At 35.8% G+C, this 5,720-nt stretch overlaps 1 protein-coding gene across 1 annotated transcript in view; it reads left to right on the top strand.

Moving 5' to 3' along the window:
• LOC121951211 (CCN family member 5-like) overlaps nt 1-5,720 on the top strand; it is a 31,759-nt gene that overhangs the window by 11,558 nt on the left and 14,481 nt on the right. The gene's annotated exons all lie outside the window — the stretch shown is intronic.

Below are 5,720 nucleotides of genomic sequence, written 5' to 3'. Positions count from 1 at the left end.
AAAATCAGCAAAAAATGTATTCTTAAAAAAAGTCAAAGAAAATTACCTTGAAATTTGGAAAAACAAAGCAAGGAAGGAAAAAACAAAAGCAAGGAAATGATCTGAAAAAAAATGCTTAAAATGTATAGAAATTCTGTAACTTAACTTTAAATATGTATTACAATGCTAATGTATATAGTATTTCCAAGGACATTTTTCCTTAGCTTTAAAAAAAAATCTAAAATATACTCATTTTTTTACAGTTTGTGGCACATTTCTTACCATGTTGCTCATTGCCTTTTTCCGATGTTTTTTTTTTTAATTTTTTGATAACACCAATTAGCTCAGGTTTCAAAGGCTTATATACTGTGATGGGCATCTCAAAGCAGCACAAGAAAAGTGATGTGGCTCCAGGTTTCAAAAGGGTTAAGGTGCATTACAGGTTTTAAACTGTGATGAACAGGATTTGTTTCCTGTTGAGAGATAATCACACTTGATGTGAGTGTTGCCGGAGCAGGCCCATGTGAGGTTTAGTTGTGTCTGGGAACAAAAGTGGAATGTGAAAAATAATGAATTTAGAATAATTTTGGAACATTTGTACAGTGAGGCTCAGTGGATATTTTTACCCTGAAACCAAAGTCGTGAAGTCTGTCACAATTAGTCTAGTCTGTCTGAACTAAACTGGGACCCTGGAAGATGAAAAAGAATCCTGTTTCTTTCTTAATGTACTACCTCATGTTTCTGCACCTTTTTCTTTCTTCACTGAGCCATAAGTTTGATTTTTTTCCAGCAAAGACATTCCTCAGTTTGAGAAAACCTGGCAGATTTCAAGGCTTTTTATTCAAAGTCACCACAGTGACTTGCAGTTTTCCTCAGACTGTGAATGCATCACATTGGTTTTGTCAGTTGCGTGACTGTATGTTTTTGCTGATGCATTGTAAAGAAATGGGTTTACATTACACATGTTTACACACCTTTAGCTCAACACAAGCCATGATGTACTTTGGTTCATTTCTTTTGTGAAAACCCCGTCTCAGTTTCTCACAATGATAATCTTGAATTTAAGATGAGCTAATGGTAGCACGAAGCTAGAGATACCAGCTCACATACAGTTCATTGTTCGGATTTCTGAGGGATTGCTTATATTTAATTTGTAACGAATGTACTTCAAATATAATAAGATTTAAGAAAAACCCTCCAAATGTTCCCCTCAGTGTCTGTGGAGCTGCCTCTGGAGGGTTTCTTTGGTGTTGGTTGGAATAATGTCATTGTGTGCAGGAAAACCCTTTTTCACTAAACTCTAATGACTAGTAGGTCACTCCTTTAACATGCAACTGTCTTCTATGCAACTGTGCCTCCCTGGACACACTGTGGGACAGTCCAGGACCGGCTGAGTTTGGTTTTAGTCCTCTGCTTCTCATCCTGACAGGAACTGTACCCCAACTGGTACTTGTTGTGTTCAGATGACTTGACCCTTTATTTTCACCGAATTTACAGACCTTGGTTGAACATGATACTAAAGACATTTGCTTGAATGAAAACATGTTTTTTATTGCTGACTTTGTACATATCAGGGCTCTGTTTCAATAAAGGTTGGAAATACCTCGAAACGATGTGGATTCTTAACATCACAATGACTTCTATGTGTCGGAGACATGGGAACTAAGCAGGTTCTATTATCCTCTTGTAATTATACACAGTACTGTGCAAAAAGTCTTAGGCTACTTTAAACTGTTATTTTAGCAAGGTTGTAATGACCATACACATTTATTTCTCAGTAGTCTCTTTACTAAAACACAACCACTACACAGTAGTGTTACACATATTTCAGAATAAAACAACCTCATCAGGCTTAAGTTGCAAATATTTACAGTGGACCTCCCTTTCCACTTAGCATGTCTTGAACTCTCTTAGGCAGGCAATATGAAATTTACAATACTCATCTTCTGGTGTATTTACACCAGGTAGCATACAAGACTTGTCCAAAGCTCAATATTGATTATTTGAGCTACCTTTTGTTGTAGTTGTATGATTCCATGTTTCACACTAAATATTGACTTCAGTCAGAAAAAAACAGAATACAATGATTTGCCAATCCTTTTCAACAAGTGCAAGTTAAAACTCTACCATGCGAAGCGAAAGCCATATATCAACAACACCTGGAAACGCCGCCACCTTCTCTGGACCCGAGCTCATCTGAGGTGGACTGACGCAAAGTGGAAAAGTGTGCTGTGGTCTGACGAGTCCACATTTCAAATTATCTTTGGAAATCATGGACGTCATGTCCTCTGGGCCAAAGAGGAAAAGGACCATCCAGACTGTTATCAGCGCAAAGTTCAAAAGCCAGCATCTGTGATGGTATGGCGGTGTGTTAGTGCCCATGGCATGGGTAACTTGCACATCTGTGAAGGCACCATTAATGCTGAAAGGTACATACAGGTTTTGGAGCAACATATGCTGCCATCCTAGCAACGTCTTTTTCAGGGATGTCCCTGAGTGCGGGTACTAGACTGGCCTGCCTGCAGTCCAGACCTGTCTCTCATTGAAAATGTGTGGCGCATTATGAAGCGCAAAATACGACAACAGAGAATCCGGACTGTTGAGCAACTGAAGTCGTACATCAAGCAAGAATGGGAACGAATTCTACCTACAAAGCTTCAACAATTAGTGTCTTCAGTTCCCAAATGCTTACTGAGTGTTATTAAAAGGAAAGGTGATGTAACACAGCGGTAAACATGCCCCTGTCAGAGCTTTTTTGGAACGTGTTGCAGGCATCAAATTCAAAATGAGTGAATATTTGCAAAAAACAATAAAGTTTATCAATTTGAACATTAAATATCTTGTCTTTGTAGTGTATTCAATTGAATATAGATTGAAAAGGATTTGCAAATCATTGTATTCTGTTTTTAGTTACATTTTACACAATGCCCAAACTTCATTGGAATTGGGGTTTGTATTAGAAAAAAAATGAATCCACATTGATGTCTTTAAGTTAGGCACCATTTTAATAGTGCAATTGTAACAGTGTTACAATTGCCCCCAATGGTACCACCCATGACACAAACCACCTTACAGGCTAGAAATAATGAAGTATGAATGAAATAATGAATATCTTATGAATGAAATAATGAATATTTGACAAATACATCAAATGTTAAACAACAAAATAGTCATCAAAACTATACAGAGTTCAATCAAGACCATTAAAGGTACAGACAGTATGAAGAAAATACTGTCGTTGAAAAAAATTACTTTTGTACCTCAGAAATGAGTCTTGGCAGGAAAACTCGTTGTTGACTCAATGGTTCGATGGTACAATTGCCCCCGGTCTCCCTGCATTGACCTGTCTTTGTTTATGGCCAAGTTTGGCCATAAAATAGCTTAAAATTACAGTAATTTTGTAACAAATTTCAATAATAATAATAATAATAATATAATAATAATACAAATAATCAAATTGACTCAATAATAATTAAAAATATTATTTTCTGGACACGTTCCTCAGGTCATTTTTTAAATCTACTAATTTCTTTTAGTTTGCAAGTTGCTCATTGTCTTTTTTATCATGTTTTTTTTTTTAAAAAAAAGCCAAACAAAAAACATTTTCTTTGAGTTTAAAGGTTTTTAGTATTGTGAAAGGCATCTGAGAGTAGCAAAAGAAGTGATGTCAACCCAGATTTTAAAGGGTTAAGCTATAGATTACTGTCCCCAAAATGTTTTTTCAATTTACCAATAGGGGGCGACAGCATTTGCCAAAGAAGAGCATCGTTCGGCACAGATGTGTTCGTAAATGAATGAGCGTCTGTCTGATCATCATAAAACTTCTTAGTTACCTCTGATGCAGGTGTCAGAAATTGTCAAAGGTCTTAATATAACGATCTGTTTAATAGTCTTCTAACTGTGAGTTTGAATGCATAAACGAAATGCAAATGTAATTGTAACTGCTTTGTTAATTGATCAACGTTAAAAAGTTCATAATTATTCTATGGATGTGTTCCTGACTCCGTACAGGTCTATGGATCATACTGATTAAGTTTCCATCAAATATGGTCCTTTTTCAATTTAGTAGGAATATTTACATTATTCCTTAAATTAAATTATTTGTGTGCCAATGATTTTCTGCAGTAATTCAAGCATAGGGTTCTCTGCAGCTTGAGCCTGAGCTCTGATTGGTCTCTGTTGTGGCGCTGAACAGAGTTGACAAGCCGTGATCTGTGTAATTAATCACCAACAATAGCATGCTCATTCTCCCTGAGACTTTCCCAGCCCTGAGAGGATGCACTGTTGGAATGTGACAGGCCAAACATTGTCCGGCAGTCAGCATGTAAAAGCAGGATCCCTGTGTTTGTGAATGTGCAGTGTAGATGTTGTGTTTTTGTTATGTAGCACCACATACAGTGCGCCCCTCAGGGCTGATACACCAGGAAGCAAGAAGCATTCATTTCCAGCTGTCCTCCCTTCACTGTTTTGGTGGGACTGAAGCTTTCTGCAGCCTCTTAGCGGCTCAGCTTGAATGTCACTGACGTGTTGTGTGTGTTATAAGGAGCGTGTTATAAGTGATAGGATGCATTTCCTCATGCTAAAATAAAAGTGCTTTGGCTGATGTAATGTACATAATTTATAACAACACATGCAAGAGGTATTCATCCTACAATACTCTCCACTAAACACCTAAATGTCTATAATGTAACTAACTGGACTAAATCCTCCCTAAATTATTCATCAAGTCCTGTGTTATTCATAACGTAGCATCATTTTGAGCTTTTTTATAATGATTTCTAAAAATCCTGAATAAAAGTTAAAGTATACTATGGCCTACAACAATCATAAAAAATGCATATTATACTACGTTGTCCAGAAAACAAAACAATACAAACCACTATTTTGTTGTATGTTAACCAAAAACAGTAAAAATCGTCATGCTATAGCATCTCATCCAAAAATCATAAAGGAAGTCATATATAATATATCATCGAAAAATAATAATGATAAAAAACCTAATATAGTATGTTGTCCAAAATTCATCAAAAACATCATAGTATAGTGTGGTGTCCAGAAATCATAAAAAAACACATTAGTATAGTATGTCATCAAAAAAACGTCATAGTACAGTATGTTGTCCAAAATTTAGAAAAAATGTCATCATATAGTTTGTCATCCAAAAATCATAAAAAAAAGTCATAGTATGGTATGTCATCCAAAAATCATAATTTTCTAAAAACATCATGAAAAACACATCATAGTATAGTATGTTGTCAAAAAGAATTAAAAACATCATAATATATAAATGAGAGAAAACCTCACAGTATAGTGTGTCTTCCAAAAATAAGGAAAAATGTCCTAGTATGGTATGCCATCCAAAAACCATAAAAAAAACATCATAGTACAGAGTGACGTCCTAAAATCAAACTTAATAGACTATTTTGTCAAAAATCATGAAAAAAGTCAGTGTAGTATGTCATCAAAAAAATCATAAAAATAGTCATAGTATAGAATGTCATCAAAAATTTATAAAGAAAAAAAGATCATTTTTTGGCATTTTGCCTTTATGAGATATGACAGAAAATTGACAGTGTAAAAGGGAGAGAGAAAGGGGATGACATGCAGCAAAGAATCAAGCCCACGGCCGCTGTGGCAAGGACACTGCCTTCATATACGGTGCGCCTGCTTTATCCACTGAGCCACCAGACGCCTCTAGTATGACGTTTTTATGCCATTTTGGACAGCATAGAATACTATAA

Source organism: Plectropomus leopardus, chromosome 2 (genome assembly GCF_008729295.1).
Source record: "Plectropomus leopardus isolate mb chromosome 2, YSFRI_Pleo_2.0, whole genome shotgun sequence".
Taxonomy (NCBI): domain Eukaryota; kingdom Metazoa; phylum Chordata; class Actinopteri; order Perciformes; family Serranidae; genus Plectropomus; species Plectropomus leopardus.
Note: the sequence above shows the minus strand (reverse complement) of the source record. Positions and strands in the feature narration are given on the sequence as shown.